This window comes from Acomys minous, assembly GCF_964271855.1.
Source record: "Acomys minous genome assembly, chromosome: 9".
Taxonomy (NCBI): Eukaryota; Metazoa; Chordata; class Mammalia; order Rodentia; family Muridae; genus Acomys; species Acomys minous.
In genome coordinates, this window is record NC_140490.1 from 2,179,271 (window position 1) to 2,206,174 (window position 26,904).

Sequence of the window (26,904 nt, forward strand, 5' to 3'; positions counted from 1 at the left end):
TAGGATGTACAAGGGCAAGACCTGTCAGGCTGACAGGTGGCCCTGCCAACTCATTGTAATGCAATTTGGAGGGAAAAAAGTTATGAACTATATTGGTTGTTCCAACCCTGGAGTTTAAGGGTGGGATTGGGTTTGACATAAATTTTTTCACATTTCTATACCAAATAATACCATGTTTTCCTCTTCTCCTTTTTCTTCTTCCACTCTCCCCCCACCACTTCTTCTCTCTCTCTCTCTCTCTCTCTCTCTCTCTCTCTCTCTCTCTCTCTCTCTCTCTCTCTTTCTTCTGCCTGTCTGCCTTGAGTCGAGGGGAGGAGGAACCTCAAGGAACTGAGTATAAGGAGACAAAGATAAGAAGAATATTTGTAGTATTTGTAGTAAGTCATGTTCAGTTTGTTTTATTTTGGAAAAAAATAGACTATCACCACAGTCTTGGATTCACAGCAAACCTGAGTAGGAAGCATAGCTAGTCCATGCTGTCTCTATCCTCCATGCACGTGAGCATGCGCGCACGTGAGCATGCGCGCGCGCGCACACACACACACACACACACACACACACACACACACACTCGCAACAGCTAAGCTCCCAAACCTGTGTGTGGCAAGGAATGACAGCACAGCCAAAGTCCACAGTTTGCATCAGGGCTTTTTTTTTTTTGTGGCCAGTTCTGTACATTTCATGGGCAAATGTCCAGTAACCTGTGGCTCTTACCGCTGTCTTCGCAACCGTTCCACTGCCTTACCCATGCCCTGTGAAAGGCCGAGTGACTCTTCCTGTAGGCTTCTTTCTAAGGGTTTGTCACTCAGCAAGCTGACTGATTCAAAGTGAATCAAAAGTATCAAGATGGCATGTTCATTGCATATATGCAGCCCTCCTTCTTTGCCCTATGCTACAAACAATAAAACTATTTATGTTGTAATTAAATAGCATTAGCCATTGCAAGCAATCTGGAGACTATGAAATACAAGGCAACTGATGCAGATTAAGATGTGAGTTCTGCCCCAACTGCATACGAGGGATCAGAGCACCCTTGGATATCTGTGGGATAAAGTTGTGATTAAAAACAATTCTTGGGCTGGAGAGATGGCTCAGAGGTTAAGAGTACTGTCTGCTCTTCAAAAGGTCCTGAGTTCTATTCCCAACAACCATATGGTGGCTCACAAACCATCCGTAATGTGATCTGTTGCCCTCTTCTGGTCTGCAGGCACACATGTATAAATAATAAATAAGTAAATCATTAAAAAATTCTTAATGAGAGCTGGAGAGATTGCTCAGCTGGTAAAGTGTTCACTGTGCAAGCCTGGGGGCCCATTCGGATCCCCAGCTCCCATGTAGGAATGCCAAGGCTATGTGGGAATCGTGGAATGGAAGGATCCCCAGGGCTTACTAACCAGATAGTCCAGCTAAACAGCAAGCCCCAGACTCCATGAAAGACCCTGTCTCAAATAAATAAATAAGGACTAAGGTAAAGAAAGACAGAAGAAGGCACCAGCACACACACACCTACACACACATATGCACACACATGAACTTAGGCGTACACACACAAACACATACACTAATTACTGTGTTCAGATTGGCCATGCTTTTCCTGGGAGTGTTTTCATCTGTTTTGCACAGATCTGCATTGCTCTGATAACAGATGAATATGTTGAGAAATGCCCCCCTCTCCTGCTCGCTGGAGCATATATCACACTGGTACTATCTCTTCCTTGAAAACATAGAATAATTCAAGAGTACTGTTGTGAGAATCCATCTCCATTGCCAAAAAGTCAGACTCTGCGCTCACCGGGGAGATGGGCCTTGGGGCATATCACTGCAGGGTTCTCCCATGAGTGTTCATTGAGAAGGGAAGGCCCAACCACTGTGGGTCACCATTCTCTGAGGTGAAGAAAGGATGTTGCCCCGCAGCTTGCTCTCGCCAAGCTCTGCTCCTTAACTATGGATGCCTCTGAGCAACTGGGTCTTCAAATAATGCAGCACTTTACCTACAATATAATGACGTCACAGAAATATGCTTCCATTGTCAACCTCACACACAGAGTCTTACCTTTCTGTATTTTGGATCTCTGTATGTTATGTCCCACCATTACAATGTTGCTATTACTTAGTTTCAAATCTAAGTCATATTTCAAAGAAATAAACAACAAAGAGATGATGTTTTGAAGATTTTGCCCATATGCATTCAGTTCTAGCATTCTTTTTTTTTTGTAGATTTATTTATTATTTATACAGTAGTCATACCAGACCTTTCATCAGCACAGACTTCTGGTGGTCAGTTCTACTTTTGTTAGTTTAAAAAAATCTTTTGGACTAATGAGTTGGCTCAATGGGTAAAGGTGCCACCAAGACTAATCACCTGACTGAGTTCTATCCTGGGAACCCACATGGTAGAAGAAGACCATCTTCTGCAGATTGTTCTCTGACCTACATACACACATACACACACACATATGAACACATAGACACATACACACATGCACACACATACACACATGCACACACATACACATGCACACACATAGACACATGCACACACATAGACACATGCACACACGCACACACATAGACACACGCACACACATACACATGCACACACATATACACATGCACACACATACACACATGCACACACAGGCACACACATAGACACACGCACACACATATACACACACATACACACACATAGACACATACACACATACACACACGCACACACATAGACACATGCACACACATACACATGCACACACATATACACATGCTCACACATACACACATGCACACACATAGACACACGCACACACATACACATGCACACACATATGCACATGCTCACACATACACACACACACACATACACATGCACGCACATGCATGCACATACACATGCACACACACACACACACACCAAATGAACAAGCTTTAAAAGCCTTTATCTCTTCTAGTTTCTAGACTTTTGAAAGACTCTCTCACTGAGTACAGAATTGAAGGTGTGCAATCTGTGAGCCCTGGCACTCACTCCAGTGCGCTGAGCTTTCTGTTTAGAATGAGACTCTGCCTCTGTCCTCCATGCCCATCCTCCCTCCTGGTTACCCACAGGTTGAGGACCCATCACTTTCCCACAATTTGGTCACAATGCACTTCTCCTTATGAAATTGTATTTCCATTTTTCCTACCTTGATTCACTAAGAGTTTGACTGTAACTGAGTTAATAGATTCAAACCAAAGCACTTTCACTCTAACCGTGTCCTTTCGGCTTTTTCTTGCTTATCTTTTTCTCCTTCTAGAATTACAATGATATGTGTTAAGCCATTTGATATTGTGTTTCCAACTGTAGGATAGGAAGGAATTTTTTTTAGTTTTTATGCTTCTTCACGTTCGCTATTTATACAGTGCATACTATGCTCTGGCACGAATCACACTACGGGTTTTTTTCTCTCCAAGTTGTACTTGCATCTTTAAAGAGCTTTTTTTTTTTTTACACTATCCTTATATTTAATATTTTCTTCTAAGTCCCTGACCATATTCTTAAAAATAATTCTCATAATGGTTTTAATGTCTGTACCTATTTCAGCTTTTGTTATTTCTGGATCTGTTCCTATTGATTCATTTTTCTTCTTGTTTTAGGTCTCATTTTCTTGTTTCTTTGCATGTATTTGATTAGAACCTGGATATTTTGATCTTGATGTTCTTGGATGATAAACTTCATTAAAGAATTAAACTCATTCTGGTGTGCCGGTGAACCCCTGTGATTTCCTCGAGGCTCATTTTTACAGTCTGCCATGGTGGGTCTACACAGCTTTCATTCTGGGAATAATTTGCCTCACAACTACTACTACCTGACACTCACGATAACTCCGTTCATGCCCCCAGCTCCATGAAGTCTGGCTATGACAGTTGGCGAGGTTGCGCTCGTATCCAGGGCTACCCTAACTGGGCCCTGAGGGTTGTTTGGCCCAGTGCTTGATGCTGGGTTTCTTCCTTGCCTTGGGTGTTGCAACCCACAGGTGCACAGACTAACACTTGGTCAACAACAGGGTTCCACCAGAGCACTCATTGCCTCAGTGGTACCAGCAGGCCTGCCCTGCTCTACTGGTTTATTACGTGTGTGTTTACACGCGGGGACTGGCCAAGCAGTATCTAGGCCATCGCAGCTCCTGCATCCTCTCTTCCCCGCTCTCTGGAATCATCACTCTGTGATACCGGTTACCCGGCTTCTGTCATTTCCTGTTCTCCTCTGCTTCCTGACTGTTTGCATGGGGCAGGAAGCTTTGGGGACAGCGGACCGATCACTGGTGGGAGTGAGCACACTCGCCGGCTTGTGGACTTGTTTTTGTAACGATTTACTTTAATATAGTTCAGTTTGCCAAATTGTGTTACTGTCAGGGGAGGGGGGGGATATCCATTCTTTGTGTAAGACATGAAAAGCAAAAAGGCACAACCGTGAAAGGAAAAACTGATATCTCAGAGCTCATTAAAATTAAAGCTGCCCGTGTGTGAAGGACTGTGAAGAAAGCAGAAAGGCAAGGCGAAGACCAAGGAGACACTTGCAAAGACAAACCAACAAGGGACGGCTCCCGAACCGACAGACAGAGCTCCAGAGCTCTGATTTCAAGACATCCTCGTGTGCTTCTCTAAGCTTTTGCTTTTAACTCAGGTCTTTATGGTCAAAATGGGATGTGCCTGTATAGTTAAAGCAAACAGTTAAGCCTCGCCAGGGCTTGTTTTTCCTTCTACCACGCAGGGCCTGGGAACCAAGCTCAGAGCACCCCAAGCGCGGTGGCACACCTGCGACCCCAGCACTTGTGAGGCAGAAGCATTGAGTCTGAGGACAGCCTGTCTTCATACGAGGCAGAAGCACTGAGTCTGAGGACAGCCTGTCTTCATACGAGGCAGAAGCATTGAGTCTGAGGACAGCCTGTCTTCATACGAGGCAGAAGCACTCGTCTTCATAGCACGTTTGAGGCCATTGAGATCTTGCCTCAAGAATAGCAACCACACATTGAACAAAGGTCATAAGAGACACTTTATTAAAGAATATACACAGACAATAAATAAGCCTGTGGAAAGATGCTTTACATAGTATATCACCAGGAAGATGAATCTTAAAATAATGATATTCCACTGCATACCTGTTGTGATGGCCGGGATCCAGGGCAATGGCCAGGCCAGATGCTGAGGAGAATGGGGAGGGGCCGAGAGTCTCACTCACTACTGTCTGCTTTGGAGGTCACATTGGTTGTTCCTTTAAAAAGCAAACACATTCTTATTATTATATGCTCTCATTATTTGGTAATTACTCAAAGACTGTGAGATTTGTTTCCATACAAATGTCTGCACACAAGGAATTTTATTCGAGACTGTCAAAACTAAATTGATGAAGATACTCGTTAATTTAGGTGACTGAATAAACAAACTGGTAGAGCCCTACCGTGACTGTAGCTAAGTACTAAAAAGAAATGAACTATCAAGCCACCTAAAGAGCTGGTGAAGTGACACGTGTGTCACGAAGAAGCTCCACGAGACATTTTTTTAAGTGATGATTCCCACATTGTGTGATTCCTTTTTCATTGTTGTTGTTAAAAATAGTATAGTCATGAAAAAGCTATAGAAGTATGATTTTTCAATAGTTTTACCTAATTAAAAAGCAAAACAAAACACTGTATTGATTCAATACTTCTCTCGTTTGTTCTCCTGGGCCATGAGATAAAAAGACCCCGCCCCTTTTTCTTAGATCACAATTGCACCCACAAAGGGACTGAGGAAGAGAGCAAAACACAGGACACTGGCAAGTCGTGCTGTGAGCGTTTGGTTAGGTTAGATGGCACAGCGTCTAGTCCTACCTCCCAGCTATGCAGAAGGGATAATGTCAAACAGGCTAGGTACAGACAGGCTATGCTTGCCAGATCAGGTTCCCCAGGAAGCAGACACCACGGCGGAGCTGAGAGCGAGAGCAAGAGATATCGAGATATCGGAGTGGGGAATGAGTGACGGGGCGCGCTGTGGGAGCGAGCAGGGAGCCGCTTCCGCCTGTTCTGAGAACAGAGGGGGAACCCAGGCTATGCTAGGCGTCTAACCGAAGCAGAGCTCTCCAGACACAAACTGCAGTGACAGCAGTCCTCCCTTAGGCAGACATGGCCAGCTTCTGGCTTTATCAGCAGGGCCCTGTTACTGGCCCGGGCTTCCCACAGAGGAGCAGCCTCGACACAGAAGCCACCAGGGACCTTGAAGAGTCAGCGGCTGAGTGTGCTCACAGCTGCAAGTCGGCTTCAGAGGGAAGCAGGAGGGAAGAGCGTCTTCGTGTCGCTGTGGACACCGTGGCCTTGAGGAGGAATGGGCTCGGGTGGCAACCACGCATCGAAGGAGGCCATCCTCAGATTTCCCAGGACACGTGCCTGCCTTCCGGATTGAGCCTAAGCCTCCTGGCAGAAGAACAGTCACGGCCACCGATTCCCCAGCTGATATTTTCAACGTGTATCTGTTGTGTGTCACTGCGCCCTAATTTCCTGACCCATGAAAGGGGCATTACAAGACGTCCTCTTAGCCCAAATATAAATGGAAAAAAACACGAAGGAGAGGATGGAGGTAAAGGGAAAGTACAGCCTGTCTTCCCCTAAAGCTAAGATAGTTTACAGAAAACCCGGGCGCCTTCACCACCCTTCCTCTCAGTGCCCCCAGTCAATTAAGCATTCCAATTAATAAATGGATATTGAACTATCACTGACCTCCCAAAATGAAAAGACTAGAATTAATTTACATACATTTATGCTTTAAATACAAGAAGCACTTATAAAGAGTGTTTTCCTCTTATTAACTTACTTAGGCTCACCATTAGGTTAATTCTTATGTTACACTCTGAAAACATTTTTCGGGGTGGAGGGCTCCTGAGACCATAGTGGGGCAATGTCCCTCGATTTCCTGTGTATTATTAGTTCTCAGATGAAATTTTGCGCCATAAATCACTGGCTTCCTTAGCATTTCTAGTTTGCTTCCCTTCAAAAAAAAACAGTTTCATTAGCTTTTCTGAAAGGTCATGCGGCATTGTTTGTTCAGATCCAGTATTCTAAATTTAAACATCCTAGTGTGGGTTCTGAGGGTGAAGGGAAGATGGAACGCTCTAGAATTGTAACACAAAGGAGAGGAAAAAATGTAATGGTACACCCAAGTAGCCCACATTATTAATTGTCTTAAAACATGAACTTTCATGTCAGACTGAAGCTATTGAGATAAGCGAAAGTAAAATTATTACACGCATGTCCCTGGCATGCACAGTGGTTTGACAGAGTAACGTAATGTAACAGGACGGCCCGGGGCCACAGTTCAGCTATAACCGAAAACCATTGTAGATTCCTCTGCACTAGTTGGAGAAATTCCTCTCCATTGCATATACATATGATCTTGCACACTCCCCATGGTCTGTGGCTAAGGAAAGGACGAGGCGTTCCTTGGGGAGAACTGAGCGACAGAAGCACGCGCCGACAGATGTGGGGTGCAGCACTGCCGGGCAGGACTTGGCACCCCACGGCTGATCTCTGAACACAGGCTCACTGGAGAGCTTCCTTCTTCCAGGAGTTAAACCAGGATAAGGCTAGGAAGTTGGCTACCCATGCCTTGATCCCTAAGAACACCGTCCTGTCCAGGAATCATCTCATCTTGTGCGGGTCGGAAGTAACAGACAGTTAGTTGAGGCTCTGTGAGTGAACGGGTGGGTTGACGGTGTGAATAAAGTATCCCAGACGTCAAGCGCAGCCTCTGAAGGGCAGAGCTATGAGAACGAGCATTAGTGCACTTGGGGGAGACATTAGACAAAATCAACTTAAGGCTGTGTAGCATGAGGTATGGATCAACAGGATGGGCAAAATTCTAGATCTGGAAAGCCCAGAACAGAAATGTTGACCTGATGCCTTAGAAGCCAGGAGTCTTCAAAGTTTTGGGGACCGATGGACTGTGGAAGGAGAATGTTTGAGAAAGGCGGGCTTAGGAGGAGAGCATGGCCTTTAGTCCTGCTAGGATCCATGCTAACCAGCCAGGTGTGAAGTGATGACTGAGGTGGGGAGGGGAGGGGAGGGGAGGGGAGGGAGGGGGCGGGGTGATGAAAAAAGAAGGGATGCTGGATAAGATACATTTCAAAGGAATACTCAGGAGGGTTTAATAAACACTCCTCAGGAGATCAAAATCTCCAGGCTTAGCTAGGCTGCTGAGCAAGAGATAAGAAAATGACTAACATTTGCAGAAGGCACAGGAGATGGAAGGCCTGGGAAATAGAAGCCAGGCCTGGAAGTCAGTGCCCCGTGACCTTGCCCAAGGCACTTGTTAATTCATTCCTTAAAATCGTGCCTTGCCTCCATTAGGGAACCTTGCTAGCCCTCTTGCACTCTACCGTTGTGTTAGAAGGGCTAAGATCTAAGGAGAAAAGATACATTGTACCCTGGTGCTCATCTGAAGCGGCATTTCGGAACGCCTTGGAATTTGCCACTTATTCAGGCAAACTTCTAACATCGCCCACCCTCTAACACGGCCACGCCTTGCCGCGCCTCCTCTGAGGCTAAGGACACATAGGCTCCAGGAGATTGGGGTTGACAAAGAGCGCAGCAAGCCTCCGTTTGTTATATACTCACTGTGCTGTGTAGAACAATGACCTCCCTCTGACACAGATCTGCAACAGGAGGATGCGTGCACGGCTCGATGAGTGACAGCACTTGACATGAAGCCATGAAGACTTGAGTTCTTATAACCAACATGAAAAGCCAGGTGTGAGTGGCTGTGTCTCTAAGCCCAGCACTGTGGGAGGCTTCCTGGGCACCGGCGCACCTCTAGGATCAGCGACAGTCAGGTGGGGAGCAATGGAGCAAGGACCTCTGATGTCCTTTGTTGCCCTTCAAGTGCACACAGGCATGTGCACCTGCACACATGTGCGTATACCCTCGTGTGCACACACACTCTCACATAGGCACACGTATACCAATGAACCACGCCTTTGCACACATTCAAAAGAAATCCCAGTGGGACTAAACTCAGTCTGAAAGTAGACAGGTTAAATCAGCACTGGCTGTGCGTAGTCCTTAAATGTTTTTTCACGCAGATCATTTTTTTAGGTGGCAATGTTACATTTGCTGAAGTCTGACTCTTGGGGTCCTGGTCATGTACCTTGTGTTTTTATTTTTATTTCTTTATTCTATTAATTTATTCATATTACATCTCAATTGTTATTCCACCCCTTGTATCCTCCCATTCCTCCCTCCCTCCCATTTTTCCCTTACTCCCCTCCCCTCCCCTATGACTGTGACTGAGGGGGATTTCCTCCCCCTGTATATGCTCATAGGGTATCAAGTCCCTTCTTGGTAACCTGCTATCCTTCCTCTGATTGCCACCAGGCCTCCCCATCCAGGAGACATGGTCAAATACCATGAGTTCGTGTGAAAGTCAGTGCCCACTCTCCACTCAACTGTGGAGAATGTCCTGTCCATTGGCTAGATCTGGGTAGGGGTTCGAAGTTTACTGCACGTATTGTCCTTGGCTGGTGCCATAGTTTGAGCAGAACCCCTGGGTCCAGATCTGCCCATCATAATGCTCTTCTTATAGGTTTCTAGGACCCTCTGGATCCTTCTATTTCCCCATTCTCCCGTGCTTCTCTTACCTAGAGTCCCAATAGGATGTCCTCACCTCTATCCCACTTTCCTGGTAAGTAAAGACTTTCATGGGACATGCTCCTTGTGTTTTTAGATCTGTCCAGGAGGAAAGAAAGACTTCTACTAAGAGGTCAATACAACAAACAGTAAAATACAACAAACAAAACACTAGAAATGACACAATAGAGACCGTGGCTACTAAAACTCACGATGAAGCATGACGCACATGGGAAAAACTAAACCATAGAACAGAAAACCTGACAGAGCACACATTCATAGGCAGAATACAGAGACTTCTGTCTCAGACTTTAACATCTATAAAGGATCACTTTGTTGTTGTTTGACTGTTTTGGGACACATTAATACATAAGAAATCCGGAGACTTGCATGTGGGAAGGGATGTACAGCTGGCCATAGGTTAGGAAGTCGGGAGCTACAGCCATGCGCAAGGCCTTCACGTGTTGTTTACGTTGCTCAATTCATTAGCTGGGCGCTGTGTGTGCGGCTGCTCAGCACATAAGTTCTCAGGCCTTATACCTTTCTTATAGCTCCGAAGCCTTTAACTGTGTGTCTTATCTAAGTCTCCAGGTCTTTTCTCAGAAGAAGGGAAACGTCTACCTGGCCGTGTCCCTTTCTCAGAGTACTAGGCTCACGGCCTTAAAAGGACTCACACTGGGTGGAAGACGGTCAGAGGACCCTCCATATTTAGTTTCTAAATGGACAGGCGACTCCGTGAACCTCTCCGGTAGTATACTTGGGAAGATCGTTTGCTGCGTGCAAATTTCCACTCAGGAAGAGGAACTTCCATAAGAAGAAAAGGGCTTCCTCGTAGTTCAAAGCTCAAGAACAAATCCGTGAGTCTCCAGGAATGCTCAGAAACCTGGGCCTTGCTGGCCCATAGTAGAAAGACTAGAAAAAATACCATTAATCCACAATGAGAACACATCAGTTTGGGGGATTCCTTTCACCAGAAACCAAGTTCACAGTCTCAGTTCAGAGAGAATGTCTGCATTCAAATGTTACAGACAGATTCTTCCAAAGCAGCAGGAGCTAAGGGAATCCAAGAGGGTGCTGGCGAATGCCAGACAACGATTAAGACACAGTGCCTGGGTTAAGCCCATCAGTAAGTCCTAAGACAAGGCTTCACCCTTTGACCCTTCTACTTTTCTGACTATTTAAACCAAGTTTCTGCAGCCGGAGGGGGAGCAGGGCTTTCGTGGCTTGGTAGCACCAAGAATTAAGACACATTCTGCTCAGAGTCATGCTCTCTCTAGAAGGAGCTGAAGACAAAGGGAATTCAATCACAACGCCTCCCTCCCACTCCTAACTACCCAAGGGGCCCCTGAGCCTCCTTCACACTCCTTCCATCTCTGTGTGAACGTCCAAGGGCTGAGCTAACTGAGGTCGCTAACCAACCTTGTCAGTTTTGAAAGCTTCCTCAAGGGTTAATGATATGTCTCTATCCTGTCTGTCATTTTTCGCCGGAGGCTCACATTGGCCGAATGTCGTCACTAAAGAGCCTTGTGCTGAGCCAATGGAGAGACCGTACTGTCAGCCTTCCTTCAGCGGCCACCATCAAATTTAAGTGGGCTTCTGCTCTCCCACACACGTGTGTACATGCTGTACACATGTTAAGCTATATTGTGTGCAGTATTCTGTGTAGCAGATGCTGTAGTGAGTTCTTACTGAAACAACCAAGATCGAGGATAAAGATAACTGAAAGCTAAAGGAGCACATTTTCAATTCTCAGGTACACAACTAATATCTATGCAATTGATTTTATGAGCAGAAAATTAATCTAAGGCAACATGTTATTTAGATTCCCTTAGAAGCTGGTGGCTTAAGTGATCTCTGGGATACATAAGTGATAGAGAACAGGAAAAGCATAGCTCCGATTAATGCAGCTCCATGGAGCCTGCAATCTACATCTGAAGGCCGTTACTTACTTTATGTTGCTGTTTGCTATGCTTTATTTTTACAATAAGATGATGATAGCTTTTCTGCCAGAGAGAGAGAGGAAGAGAGGGGGTGGGAGGGGGAGGGGGGGAGAAAGAGAGAGGGAGAGGGACTGGGGGGGGCGGGGAGAGAGAGAGAGAGAGGGAGGGAGGGAGAGAGAAGTTGCCCATCTCTACCACTATCCTCAGAATTATGGGTACGTAGTGGGGGCAAGTCCATAGCTAAAATAACAATGCGTGTGTTCACACTCTCTGAAGAACTGTAATCAGAGCTGAGAGTATTTGAAGTCCTGGCTTTCCTGGAATGCTTGGGGTGCATGGTTCCCCCATTCTCTTAATGTCTAATCTACCCAGCACAGCCAGGCAGGGAGATCTCAATGGGACCTTAGGACTCGTATTTGAAGGCAACTTTAAAAAGTGACTGTTATCTATAACTGTCACCTTTCACCTCTAATACGGTTGGTTTGTTTTTGTTTGTTTGTTTGCTTGTTGTTTGGTTATTTGAGATAGGGTTTCTCTGAGTAACTCTGGCTGTCCTGAAACTTGCTCTGTAAACCAGGCTGGCCTCGAACTCACAGAGATCTTCCTGCCTCTGCTTCCTGAGTGCTGCAATTAAAGGCGTACTCCACCACCACCACCTTGCTTTCCAACAGTTTTAAAATTTAAATATATTTTTAAAAATTTATTCACCTAATATCCCCATTCAGCCCCCTCCTATCCTCTCCGTCCCACCCACCCTCCCTCCTTCTCCCCCCCACCCCTCCCCTGGTCCTCAGAAGGGGGTGCCTTTCCCCTTTAAACTGACTCTACCGCACCAAATTCTGTCAGGACCGCCTGCATCCTCTTCCTCTGTGGCCTGGTGGCCAAACATGTTTTATGAGAATAGAAATTCACCCTCCTCGGTTCCGGCACTTACAGACCAACGTAAAGAGTTTTAAGCAAGCCCGGCCACTGTGATCTGAGTCTTCTTCTGTAACACTATATCGTGAGCGGGGCCCTGCAGACTTCCCAGACCCAGTCCTGGCTCTCTTTCAGTGACATAATTTTACCACTTAAATCTCAGGGGCTACTTTTCTCAGAAAAACTTGCAGATTAGAAAAGAAAAAAAGGAGGGGGAGGATCCCAGTTTATATCCTGGTACAGGATTCTAGGATCCTGTCAAAAGTCTGTGAAAGAAAGAGAGAGAGAGAGGGATGGAAGGGGGAGGGACGCACTGGGAGGGAGGAAAGACCGGGTGACAGTTTGAGTACTATGGAGAGGAATTATCTAGATCAGAGAAAATTAAGAAGCTCTCATTCATTTGCTTAATATTTGCCCGTTTATTCAAAAGTACTGTCTGCACTAACCACTTTATTTGCTGTATAAATATAAGCAAGGCACATCACGCATGCTTTCAAGGCAATGCGAGTCTAGCAAAGACTGTGTTTCTAGGGCTTATTACGGCCATGAACATGTGACTAGATAGCTGTGCAGAGTGACACGTGTGCGCGGGGACTCAGTCTCCTGAGAAGTGCTAGAGCCCTCACTTACAGCAGAAGTGGGCACGGTTGCTTGTGGGGACAGTGAGAACACTAGACACCTGCATGGTGTCAGGGATGAAGAGTGCGGGGAGCTAAAACATGATAAGAAGGAGGAAGGAGGGGCAAAGGCATTGAGACGATTCCTTCATCCTTAAAGTCAGATGGGGCTGTATGATGGGGTGGAGAAAGCACATCCCTAAACCAAGAGGGGATACATGACCATGTTTACCTGTGGAAAGATCACCCAGGCCAATTACACAGCAGGGAAACTAGGGGAGGGAAATATTAGCCATGGGGGGCCTAAATGAAACAGAGGATGTGAGCGAAGGAAGGCGCAGTGGCGGAAGGGGAGCAAGCGGGCTGAGAAGTGGTCAGGGGACAAAGCTGTTGGGATGAGAGATGGGAAAAGTTTGCTGGTGTCTCACATTTTGATTGGTGGGTATAGTTTTCCAAAGGAAATGGGGGTAAGGAATGTGTTTTATCAGGCAGATTGTTTATTTCAATTTTTTACATACTAACTGTAAGTAGGATGTCTGCACTGAACTGCTCAGTAGGTAATTAGATAAATAGAGATCTCGGAGACAAGGTATGGACTTCTTAGAAACCTCAACGTTTAAGTTGTATTACTGTCTTCGTCACGTGAGGATATACAAAATCAACAAAACTCAACTATAAACCACCTGCAAAATATATAGCCAAAACGTAAGGGGGGAAAAGTTGAACAAAAGTAACGATGGAATGCTGTTATCAACAGAAGACTTACAAAGCAGACTTGTCTACGAGATGAGTGAAGATTAAAGAGATGTAAATTATTATGAATATTAAATAATCAATTCACAAGAAAGATATAATTTTTCTAACGTGTTTTGGTACCAAAGAAACGCAACTTCAAAATATGTCAAAAATATGTCCAGAGAGCAAAGAAGAGGCAGACACAGGCCTAGGCTCAGCAAGGTACTTGCTACAACCCCCTCAGGACCAAGAGATCAGAGAGTAAAACTGCTAATCAACAGAAGGTCTGAAAAACATGTTAATCCTTGCACTCCAAAGTTTGCTTTCAAAAGCACATCACATGTGAATTCAAACTGACCATTCTGGACCACAAAACAAGTTTTCTTGGCAATATTTTGAAAGATTAAAATCAATAAAATAGGTCATTTGACCATATTAGAATATTGTTGTAAGTCAGTGTCATGTTTGGAACTTAAACAATATACTTAGAAACTATCTGTAAGTGAAAGAATTTTTGGTGGAGATTAGGAAATGTTTTTAACCAAACAGTAAGGGAGGCATAGCACAACAAAGCTGAAGCCATCTTTCTCTAAGTGATGGTCATGGCCTCGTAGTGTCCCCCTGTACAGATAGTATAGAAGGTAGCAGTGTTAATATCAGTGGCCAGGACAGCTAATTGTAAAGCTGTTTGTAAGACACAGCTTCTTAGGGGTAAAGGTTACCTTACTAAATTCAAGCAGAATTTAACAGATACAAAGTAGTTCTGTGTGCGCTGAAGAAACTGAGTCTGGAGGCTAAAACTTCTCACAGAGAAAACTCCAGGCCCAGGGGTCATCCCTAATGAATTCTAATATTTAAAACAGAAACAGCCTAAGTTTCCAAATATTAGAATGGTTAATGGAAACTACGCAGGGTGAGAGTGGTTATGTAAGACTGAGGGGGGGGGATGGAAGGACCCAGCAGGTTCAGGAGCCCCCACAGGGAGAGCATCAAAGCCAAGGACCTGGACTCCCTGACCAGATCTAGCCGATGGACAGCTCATTCTCCGCGGGTGTGGGAAGAGCAGGGCGGCCTCTGACATGAACTCTGATGCCCCTGATTTGATCACTTCCCTTGGCAGGGAGGCCAAGCAGCGCACAGAGGAAGGGGAAGCAGGCTATCTGGACGAGACCTGATAGGCTGTGGTCATATGTTGAGGGAGGAGGTCCTCTTCTGTGAGAGGTCTAGGGGAGGCAGAAGAGGGAGAGAGGGTGGGGATGGGAAGATACAAGCAAGGGAGTAAAGTCAGGATTTAATCTGAATATATTATAATAAGCTAAAATTAAAAAAGAGAGAGAGAGAGAGACTACAATTCTAAATAAGGAAGACCAGCCAGCTCACAGAACCCTGCAACAGCAAGGAATAGCTTAGCACACTGAATAACCGATTGCCTGAAAGTGAAGGGAACAGGAAATGAGTAAGAGGATGAGGAAACGGGAAACATCAGCCACGGCTTTTTAATCAGAGATGTGGCCTCCAGCATCTACCTCTATCTCTTTGCCTTGTTAAATTACATGTGTATATTTATTTTCCTGGTGGTTTGAATGAGCAGGGCCCCCCCCCCATAGGCTGACATACGTCTGGATGCTTGGTTCCTAGTTGGTGGAACTGTTTGGGAAGGATTAGGAGGTGTGGCCTTGGTGGAGGAGGTGTGTCACTGGGATGAGCTTTGAGGTTTCAAAAGCTCATGCCAGGCTCAGTCTTAGCCCCCCCCTCCTCCTCTTCCTCCTCCTCCTCCTCCTCTTTTTCTCTCCATCCCTCCCTCTCTCCCTCCTGCAGGCAGATCAGGATGGGACGCCCTCAGCTCTCTCTCCAGCACCATGTTTGCTACTATGCTCCCCAGCATGGCCATAATAGACTAGCTGTCTAAAACTGTAAGCAAGCCCCTAATTAAATGCTTTCTTCTGCAGGTGACCTTGATCATGGTGTCTCTTCACAGCAATGGGACCATAACTAGCACAATTTTTCAAGACATTCAACTATTCTTGTCTCTTTTCTCTCTCTTAGTTTATAAGCATCTTGGCTGCCATTAACCTGGCAATTAAAAGGTGACAAGATGTACAGTCATGGCCATGGCAGAACGGATGGAAGGGAGGAAAGGTTTATAAGTTTATCCTGAACACAGATGCTGGGAAGCCACTGTGAAGAGCAGGAAGGAGATTCGGGCCCCCATATTGGACTTCTTATTGTTGGACTTAGGGCCTTCTAAAAAAAACGCTCCTAGGTTTTCTTCTGCTAAGGGCTTACTGGGGCAGCTGGAGGCCGCAATCCGAGTGGTAATTTGTGCTAATACAGTGAAGCACGGACGTAATGAAGTGTGTTTAAGAGAAAGCTGCAGGTGCCACATGTAGTAATAAGAGGACAGAGGACAGAGTGAGCTCCCTCGGGTCTCTGAAGATCACACACCCAGAGGCAACACATCTGAGTAATTCCTTCTGAACAAGGCAGAGATCCCAGTGCTATTCCTGGACCAGAGCCTACTAAATGTGCAGGGTTCTGATAGCGATCAAAATTACACATCAAGAGATCGCCGAGTGAACACGTGGATGAACATCATACTGTAAGTATGAGCCCATGGATGTGTTTAAACACAGCTGCTATGAGAAGGGCTGGAGCCCAGCCACGGTAACAGACCAACATACTCTGGCCCCCAGGACAGAGTCAGCTGTTTGGGGAGCTGAATAAGAGTGTTATGCTTTCTGATACTGTTTCTCCAACAGGCTCAGGTCCCCCGGGAACAGAGCAGTCAAAGAATGAGGTTCTAAGTGAGTCCTCAGTAAATCAAAAGGGAGGTTCAAGCCCAGGCCAGACAGGCCAATTACCAACTCAGAGACATGGGTGGCTCCCCACATGTCGCCTAAAGTTGCATTATTTTGTTGGCTCGGTTCAAAAAGCAGTACTTCTGGTCACCTGTCACAAGCAGGAGAATTTTTTTTTAATCTCAACGAGAGCTGCTTTTCATGTACTTGGAAAATTCCCATCTTGTTACAAAATGCTCTGAAATAACAGTAGACACCGTGTTTCTTTCTTCCAAGAAGCTAGAGAGCATTTTGATATACAACTTAGCTAATCTTAAAACGCCTCCTCGGAGCAGGGGGAAGGAGGGGACTAAGTGCACTTGGCGTCTAGAACGCTCAAGGCTTGAACAAATTGCAAGTGGCAAAAATGAAAGAGCATGGAGCGCAGTGCCTCTGGCTGCCGGCCTAGGGTCGTTCCTAGCCACACTGACTTCCTAGACCCAGCTCTATCTCTGAGAAGCTTAGTTCACCGTCTAGTCTTCTCTAATTAAGAAACGCCCTCCGACATTCACAGAGGTCAGCCGTAACAAGGGTTGAGGAGGCTGTAGTGGGTGTTGTGGTTGACTGAATAACATCCATTCCACTCCTCCCTTGAGCAGTGTAGCCATCTGTTTGTGCTGATAAGGTAGAAATAGCACAAACTAGGTGGCTTAAAAGAGCAGAAATGTCTCACGAGCAGAGGTGGGGAGTTGATGGTCAAGGTCCTGATAGATGCAGTGCCTGTTGATGTACCTCTGCCTCGCTGACAGCACCTTCCCAGGGAACCCTGACAAGGAAAAAAGGACCAACACAAGCTCCCTTGGGCCTCTTTCCATCAGGACTCGGCTTTTGTTGGGGAGATCACTGAGACTTCCGGTGGTGTGCATCAGGCATGCGCACGGACACAGCTTTCTCCAAGTCTCCCAGCACTTCTCGGGGATCCCACCTCTCCACACCACCATCCTTGTCATTAAGCTTCAGCTTGTGAGTTTGGGGAGAACAGAAACATTCACACCACAAAACCAAGGCTGTGGAGGAAATGACCCATGCATGGATATAACAAGCCTATCCTACACTTCTGACTGTGACTGGTTTGGGAATGGACAGACATGTGTGACCAAAGAGATTTTTCCAGAGGCTTCTGAGATAGTGCGCTTGCACTCTAAAGAGAGTGTAATATGAAATCAGACACTCCCTTGTGCGTTGCTACTGGCAGCCATCCCACTGTCTCAAGAGGAACTGTTTTAGGATTAAACTGACACTATGTACAGAAGTGTGAAAGATGAAAGACCTTAAGTCCTTGGTGACATCACCGAACTTCAAGATGCACTAAACCCCAAACCACCCCTACTCCTTTCCCTCTCTTAATGTAAGTTAAAGGCAAATCTTATTTCCTAAGGTATATTGACATTTTCTCTGTTGCTTCAGCATAAAAGAGTCAGAGAAAACTATCTTTACATGCATGCCCTACAAGCCCAGACGTCTCCAAGTCTAAATCCCCCTTTCCAGCCTCCATCCCACACAACCAAGATAAAGATGCTTCATTTTTAACATGAGCTCTTTTCAGCCTGCTTTCCTATACACCATTGAATAGCCATGGCCCAAGCCACTGGGCATCTGGTTTATGATGAGGTCCATTCTTCCTAAAACATCCTGTGTGAGTTTGGCCCCAGGTCACCTTGGAAACAGACAAGTTAAGCTCCTTCCACGGTTGCCTCCAGCTACATCTCTTGGCCTATGCTTTTGGTTTCCTCAATGGCATTTTGATCTTGGGTAAAGGGGATAAGAAAGGTCCCCACTTCTCTTCTCTGCTGTCCCTCTCTAGGCCCACATTCCTTCACCTCTCCAGTCTCCAGGACACTCACACTCACACACTCACTCACTCACTCAGCTGCCCTGTGTCCAAGTGCCCCTGACCTGATGGTCTCCCAAGATCAACGGAAGAGACCACAGGTACTAGAGTTGAGTTCTTGGAGAGTCTTCTCACCTGAGTGTGACTCACTATGCTTGTGTGTGTGTGTGTGTGTGTGTGTGTGTGTGTGAGAGAGAGAGAGAGAGAGAGAGAGAGAGAGAGAGAGAGAGAGAGAGAGAGAGAGCCTTTGTTAAACAGGGCTCTGACCTTTTCCCCGCCCCAAGAGCCAGTGCTCTGAGAAGCGGAGATGAGAGCTGAAACTCATCCATGGAATTCATTCCGGACTGGGTTGGGGTGGGAGCCAGGATGGCTTCAGCTTGGGATGGGAGAATGCTGAGGAGCTCCACTGCTTAAATCGCAATAAATAAATAAATAAATAAATAAATAAATAAATAAATAAATAAAAATTTTAAAAGGGCATGGGTGTTTTTTACATTTTTGAACGTGTAAGTAATTATATTTACTCATGAATTACAATGTGATATTTTGGTATATGTGCAAACTACAGAAAGATCATTTCAAGGTAATTAGTGATCCACTTGTCATATCTTGTTGTGAGAGCAACGTAAGCTTACTCTCTTTGCCACTTTTAGCTGAGGTGACCATGCTGTTTTAAAGACAATGAGAGAGTGCTTTCTTGGTTGTGGCTTTAGGAGCTGGTGCCCTCTTTTGAGTGAAATCTAAAGTGGCTGCCGAGAGTGCTGTGTACCAGGGAGGAAGGGCTATATTGGCATTAGGAAACAAACAAGCAAGTACAGTTGAGTAACTAAGACTTAGATTTCAACTTAGCTCTACAAGCCTGGTATCGGGTACCTCTCTCACACTCTCTGGGTCGCCTTCTTTCTGTAAATGACAGTGTTGGATCAAATCATAAAAACCTTTCTGAGAACCGTCTTGGGACCTAAAGAGTAAGGCATGATCTCTCTTAGTCTAGGTGTGGACCACAGGTGGGTGGGATTTCATCCGCACACAGCCCGCCCTCTGGCCACTCTGAGAAACCCCTGCAGACACTGCCTTGGCCACTAACCCCACACTACTCACTCCCACTCTGCTCTTTCACACCCTTTCAAGAAAGCTCACGCAGTTCTCAACCACTCCCTTTAAAGGAGCCAAGGATGGCTTGATCACATATTTCCATAATTCTTCCCTTGCCAAATGTTCACCTTCATTCTCTTTCGTAGTGTCAGGTCCCAATTGGGGGTCTGATTGCCTGGGGAACTCTATGCCAAAACCTTGCCAACATATCAACTGCCCTTTGAGTTTCGTCTCCATGACATTCTCCTGGTGTCTTGTGTGAGCATCTTGTGCCAGCTAGGGTCTCTCAGCATTCCACCTGGAGTGTGTTTCAAATGGCTTCGTCACCACCACCATCCTGTCATGAGCCACGTTTCCCACCAGCCACTTAGTGACGGTGCATCTACTTAATCTTCCAGCAGATTCCAAATCAGTTTCTTTCCTGCAGAGCTGCAAGCCTGGAAGTTGAGTTAGTCTCAGGCCATGTGTGCTGGGAAATCCCAGGTGAGGTCTGTGGAAAGTGCAGATCTCTGGCCTCAGGCATGGTGCCAAGAAGACGGTTTAAGGTCCAAATGTTTTATGCTTCGAAGATAGGTCTTGTGGTGGTTGTAGGTTTAAACCTGTATACCCCACAGGAAGCAATCTGATATCCCACTGACTGACTGGAACCCATCAGGCAATGCAAAAATCACTTCAATTGGGGCCAATGGCTTCGCTGAAGATTTGATACTCTCTAGAGACTGTTGCCCCAATGGGCAAGCACCGTAAGTGGTCCCTGCGCCCACATTCCACGTAGTCCACATGTTAGAGGCAAATTTAGGAATGTAAGAATCAGCATTAGTCCTTTACCTGGAATCCCCTGACATTCCATAGCTTTTTACACACTTATGAACTATAAAAACAAAACAGAAAAGTCGGTACGGCTTCCAGCCCTTTGTAAATTACGTGAACAACTTTTCCAGCAAGAAGGATGTTCTCTCATCTGGGTCCAACCATGGCACAGTGCAGCATGCACGGTCTCTCTGGTGATACTTTAATTCTTTGTGATGAGAAAGTGGTTCAGTTAAGAGCCTCTTTTTTAAATATATCCCATCTAGCAGACACGGATTAATAATGTTTATGAGCAAATCCTTAATAAAGGGCGCTAAGGGAAGAAGACATCCTCTCTCTGCTCCAGGGTGTACAGAGTAGCAGTCACCAGCCTACACATAAACTCGGACGCTTAGATTTTAAAAATAGATCTCAATACACAGTGACAAGTACTGTAAGTGAGGGGCGGTGAAGCTCTGGGGGTGTCGGTAAAGCCTTGAGGAGAAAGGGTTTTGAGCTGCGCTCTGGCTAATGAGGACGTTTCTGTGATGAAGATGGTGGGCAGCCGCCAGATAGCACATGTATGGACGCTGGAAACAGAGACGCCTGCTGCGGTTGCGCAGTGTTTCTGAGGCTGGTTCACAGAGAACCCACTGCTGACCTGAGAAGTTGGTGGTTCCACTTTGAGCGAGTAATGCAGCAAGCACTATAAAAAGCCGTGGTCAAGGACAGCAGCTCCACTCATGGTACAAAGCGGCGGCTGCGGTCCAGAGGTACCGCCCTTAGGCATGCGCCTTAGATGCGAGGTGGAAGTCGTGCTGTTTTCTCAGGGCTGACATTGTGGAAGGCATACAGCTCTTGTCCTTTCTTCCTGGATATTCTGAGGGTTGGTGATCTATACATCCCCGGCGCCCACAGAACCCTTCCTGGTGCCTATAGGGGCTGATTAAGGTAGCCTATGTAATGCGGTATTTTAAAATCCTACAATCCTAAACATGCTCTTCCCTTTCGAGGGAAATCCTTCCATCCATTTCTATGTGATACAGTAAGGCACACGCGAAAATTTCATCTTCCTCTAGGTGAGTAAAAAGAATCAGCAAGAATCAAAAGATGAGCGATATGCTTTAAAAGTCAACCCCAGAGGCGGTGGGCTTCACCGACAAAGACTGAGTCTGGGCTGTTGGGAGGGTTTTACAGTGCTCCCAGCAAGCCTTAACAAGAGCCTGGACCAAAGCAGCAAAGCTTAAAAGAAGGGGCAGGTCAGGAGGAGTTTGGGAGGTGGGATCAAAAGGGATTGGCAACTGACTGAAGGTACAGAGAGAAGGCAGCAACTGTAGGAGGAAGCACCATCTCACAAACAGCAAGAGAACCTTACGCCTTCTATTTAATTAATCATAATCAGAGTTGCAATTAGGGTGACCATGGAGCGTTATCATCCAAGCTGGGACATCAGTAACAAAGAGGACACCGCTTTCACTGTAGCAGGGTGGTTCCAATTGCATCCAGGTATCAGTCTCTTGGTAAATAACAGCTTCAGTGTCTAGTTACTAGGCACTGGGACGCAGGAAGCTGGCTCCCTGTACAATCAAGTGTGGAATCTTAGGATTCTACCAGACATCTACTTTTGGTGGTCCAGGAAGTCCTTTCTGTTCCATTACCTATGACCATCATCCAACTTTTGGTGCTCCAGGAAGTCCTTTCTGTTCCGTTACCTATGACCATCATCCAACTTTTGGTGCTCCAGGAAGTCCTTTCTGTTCCGTTACCTATGACTGTCATCCAGGACAGTCCCCAGGACAAGGGACTCACCTTGACTTTCATAAGCCCATTCTACTTTTTGCACAGTGTATTTGAATATTAATATTCTCCATTACTCTTAACTAAAAATGACTTCACGTGCACTCCACCCATTGGTACCAGTCACACTAATATATCATTACTAACATGAAAAAGATAGCATTGCTGAACACCCACAGGTGGCCAGACTTTGTTTGTATCCTTCTGTAAAGCTCTCCAACAAGCTACTTCTGTTGTTCTTACAGAAGAAACAAAAGAAGCCAAGAGGCACGAACAATAGTCACAAGGTGTCACTGTCAGTGCTATTACTAAGAACATGCAGCTAGATTGGGCAATAGTGTCACATACCTTTAGGTGGATCTCTCTGAGTTCGAGGCTAGCCTGGTCTACAGAGCAAATCTCTCTGAGTTCGAAGCTACCTTGCTCAGGGTTATACAGAAGAACCCTGTCTCAGAAAAACAAAAGTGGTGGTGGTGGGACCTAGTGCTAATCAGTAAGACACAGACTGAGCTACATTCTGTCCCCAACCCCAAAGTCCATGTGTGTCTCAAGGTCCCACCTGCAGGAGCAATGCAGACGGAGCCCAGCAGGGTACTGCTGTTCCGCTTTTGTCCTTTCAGCCTTTCTCCCTAAAACCAGCCAGATTCCACCAGTGAGTTCTAGGAGCAGAACTTTCTGGACAGGAAGAGCCAAACTACCGATATCAGTTAGCAACTGTCATCCTAGCGCCAGATAACAAGTGGCTTTACAACCATAAGCATTTTCACACCTGCGTTTCCGAAGCTGGCTAAAGACTGACTAATTAAGGCTCCCTTGGATGATGCCAACGCCCACCCGGGGCTGGTATCCAGGATCACACATCTTTCTTCTTGCTCACCCAGATCCCTTATGCAAGGCATGTTCTTCTTTTGTGGCAGCAGGAGTGTAGCAAGGCGGCAGCAAACCCAACTGCATGTATACGCTTCTTTCAGAGAACACGCCCTGGTGTCCCATTCACCCAGTGAGTCACGTGGCCCAGCCGGTAGCCAAGGTGAGGCTGGCTCCTGCGAGCCACAGCAAGGAGGCGGATGTATAACACTGCTGTATGAGACTACAGAGTGACGGCAACAAAGTAACTCCAACTGCTACACAAACACAGTCCAAGCTAATGGAATTCAATTCTAGACTTCATTTCAGCTGTCAAAAACAAAACAAAAACAAAAACAAAACAAAACCAAAAAAAACCAAAAAACAAAACAAAACAAAAAACAAAACTAAACCTCTATTTCCAATTAACATGATTCTAAGAAAAGGGAAGTCTGTTGTTTGAGACCATCACTTAGAGCCAGAATTGAGACACTGCTGAAAATGAGAGCCTGTAGGTGCAACAAAGTGGCAAGAGTTGATGTTTGACCTACACTTTACCTGAAGGCAGAGTCCCAGACAGAATTATCCAGTTATGGGAACCAACATACCCCCAGCTTTGCTTAAATTGATTGAGTGAGGTTTTTCCTCACTTTTATGCGGAGTGGTTTGAGGAGCTTTAGTGATTATCCCCAGATCTGAGCTATAACACATGGCAACTAAGCCAACCCCTCCCCTGGCTGGTGAGCATGCTGCGTCCTTCCAGCCCAGCCTTTAACTCATGCGCTACGTCAAAGCCTTCCCTGGGCAGAGAAACAGCATGCCACCCATGGCACTAGGCTATTTCCTCTCATCCCCAAACACCCTTGAAAACAACCTTTCATCACTAACACCTTTCTTGAATATTTGCTATTTTATCCCACTCGACGCCTTACACGACTTTAAACATTTCTCCATGTAGAAAACAAAAGAAACTGAGTTTAAAATCCCAGAATAAGAGTTCAGAAGAATCAAAGTGAATATGTGTATGAGGAAAAAGAAAGGTTTATGGTGGCACTGCGTCCTGGCCATGGCATTGCGCTTTGCTATTTTGACTTTAAGAAAGAAACAAGGTGTGTTTGGGGGAGCATTTGAGTTCAGAACCTAGTGGTTTTCCTCATGTCAACCGCACCATCCCTCTGAGACTCAGTGTCCCCATCTGCTGTGTGTGATTGACAAGGACTTTACAACAGTCACTGAGAGACTGGCTATGAGCGGAATCTTCGTATTAACTTTATAAAGTCATCAGTCACTTCCTGGATGTAACCAGGTGGTAAAGGAACTTCTTGACTTAGCTATGTGGTCTTTATTGTTATCATTTAATTAGATCTGCCCTAAAATGGTCATAATGGTATGAAAAGGGGAACCATATCAGTTAGCCTTTTATTTGGGGAGGGGGCAGCAAAAGTGAGTACTACAGGCTCAACCAAGCTCTCAGTCCTCCGAGTTGACTGCTAGAAGTGGCTCACGTGTACAACTGTTAAACCAAACCCTGGTGAGAGGAATTAGACAGATAAGGCTGGCTGGCTGGAGCATGCAGTGTCACGTGAAAGAGACGACATACCTGTACTTGACCTCCAAATACGAACGCACTGGAACCAAGTGTCTAGTGCAGCCCTCACGAACTCTGTGCGCCACCATGTCCACATCCCCCACGACTCTCCAAACTCTGGGGTGAAGAGGGGCACCGTCTTTATTTGCACTGGAACCGAAAACAATGTCTGAAATCTACTGGAACCTCGATAACCACTTAGCGGGTCTTTAATCCTCGTCAGCCCCGAGGCTCCACGCATGTCTGCATGTCTCGGTGGTCGGCTGACAGCGTGTCTCCCCTTTTTCCATGAGCTGGGCAGAGACTTAGCAGAGATGAATGACCGCTCCCTGGCGTGTCTAAGGCTCCTGTTCAGCCTCTCAAATCTCCGATTGTTTAGAGTGATTTCATTTCCTTGACCCCTTCACACTATTACCCAAAACCTTTAGAACTAATCACAAGTGGGAGGATCAAAGATGATGTATTTGAAATTTGCTTCCCGCTTCACCCACTTAAAGAATCCTGCGTAGGCCTTTAAGCTGGAGACACTTGCCAGCAGGGAGGGAATCAACCATCTGGTGAACAAGCGCTGTTAATTAGGTTGGAGCATACCAAGTAGAGTGGAGAACCGTTCTCAGCGACCCCCTCCCCCTGGTGGCGGAATCCACTGCGGAGTGGACAGTCCAAAAGCTAATGGTTAGTGTTGGCGCTGAGCACTCACGCTCGCTGGAACTTAATAATCGTCTCTCCACAGAGAAAGTACTCCGGGCATTCGCAGCATAGATCCCACCACCTGCATGTAACCGAGCTCCTAAATAGTTACTTAAGGCATCATCTGGAACCCTCAGTAAATCCACCTGGGTGTTACCTTCCCCATATAGTTCCTTGCTCTGGTACTGTCAAAGGAGACCAAAGCTTTGCATTTGTTTCAACCAACAACATTATTTAAATGCTACTTGGCAAAGGACGGACATAATTATTGCATACCCCAGAGGGATAAAGAAACATGAAAATAATTATCTTCATTATGAGTTAATTATTAATAATGATATTTGTAATTCCATGTTCTGCTGAGTACCCCCTGACAACCCTGTGTCACCCGTGCAAAAAGGCAGAACAAAAACTTGCGCTTGTCTGTCTGGGTTAGCCATAGCCAAAATAGCCACACTTTTTGTTTCATGTGTCTCTGGTTTTGACAAAGATTTTTAAGCGGAGGCCTGGGGAGATAGCTCAGCAAGAAAGACCACTTGCTACTCTTGCAGAGGACCTGGGTTCAATTCCAAGCACCCACACTGGGCGGCTGACAATGACAGACTTCAGTTCCAGGGGATCAGATCCTCTCTTCTGGCCTCTGTGGGAACCCGCGTGCACATACATGGTGCATGCGAACTTATGTGCAAACACATAAAAAAGTTTATCATAAAAAAATTAAGCGGCTGTCACAGTATCATCAAAAATTAAAATTAAGATTTTGAGATTAAAAGTTTTAAAGGAATTTAAAAAGAAAGAAGGTGGGAAAACACCTTCAAACTAAAAGCTATGCTGGTGCACAAATATGCCCATGGTAAAACATACACCTTCCTGCATGGGGACTGACTCAAGCTTGAATGACCACCCCGGTAGCCTACTCAGAAGAGGCAGACACTGAAGTGAGCACCCAGCACACTCAGGAAGATGTGTGGAAGCAGCTCAAGAATATGTATCCCTAGTGCACAAAGCACTCAGGATGAGTCTCCATGGTAGGCTCAAAATATGTATGCAAAAGAAAAGGAAGGCGGGAGGGAGGGGAGGAAGGAAGAGAGGGAGGGAAGGAAGGAAGGGAGGAGGGAGGGAAAGAGGAAAGAGAGAAGGAAGGAGGGAAGGAAGGAGGGGGGAAGGAAAGAAGGAGGGAAGGAAGGAGGGAGGGAAGGGAGGAAGGAGGGAAGGAAGGAAGGGCAGACTAACGATAGAAACTGCATAAGAAATGTTAGCTTAGGGCCTGGAGTGGTGGCGCATGCCTTTAGTCCCAGCACTTGGGAGGCAGAGGCAGGCAGATCATGGTGAGTTCAAGGCCAGCCTGGTCTACAAAGAGAGCTCCAGGACAGCCAGAACTATCACACAGAGAAACCCTGTCTTAAACCCCCACTCCCACCCCCCAAAAAGAAATGCTATATTGACAAATATCCTAAGTAAAAGTCCAGCGACTACAAACCCTCATTATTAAAATTCTAGAAGATAAGAGATCTGCAAAGAAGATGAATCAGTGGCATGTTAAAAATTTAATAACCCTGAGTGCGAGCCAAGAAGCTTTCTGTAGAATC

At 45.9% G+C, this 26,904-nt stretch overlaps 1 protein-coding gene across 3 annotated transcripts in view; it reads right to left on the reverse strand.

Annotated features, from left to right (window-relative positions):
* Positions 1-248: 248 nt before the first annotated feature.
* The window catches only part of LOC311605938 (uncharacterized protein), a 302,332-nt gene continuing 275,676 nt past the window's right edge, over positions 249-26,904 (reverse strand). For 2 of the 3 annotated variants that reach the window (XR_014782116.1, XR_014782117.1), the window contains exons 9-11: positions 5,139-5,251; positions 1,793-1,991; positions 249-330 (exon numbers count right to left, since the gene is read on the reverse strand). The gene's annotated coding sequence lies outside the window, so the exon portion shown is untranslated. Of the gene's footprint in view, positions 331-1,792; positions 1,992-5,138; positions 5,252-24,637; positions 24,731-26,904 lie in introns of those variants that run through there. The other variant, XR_014782118.1, reaches the window with a different exon arrangement.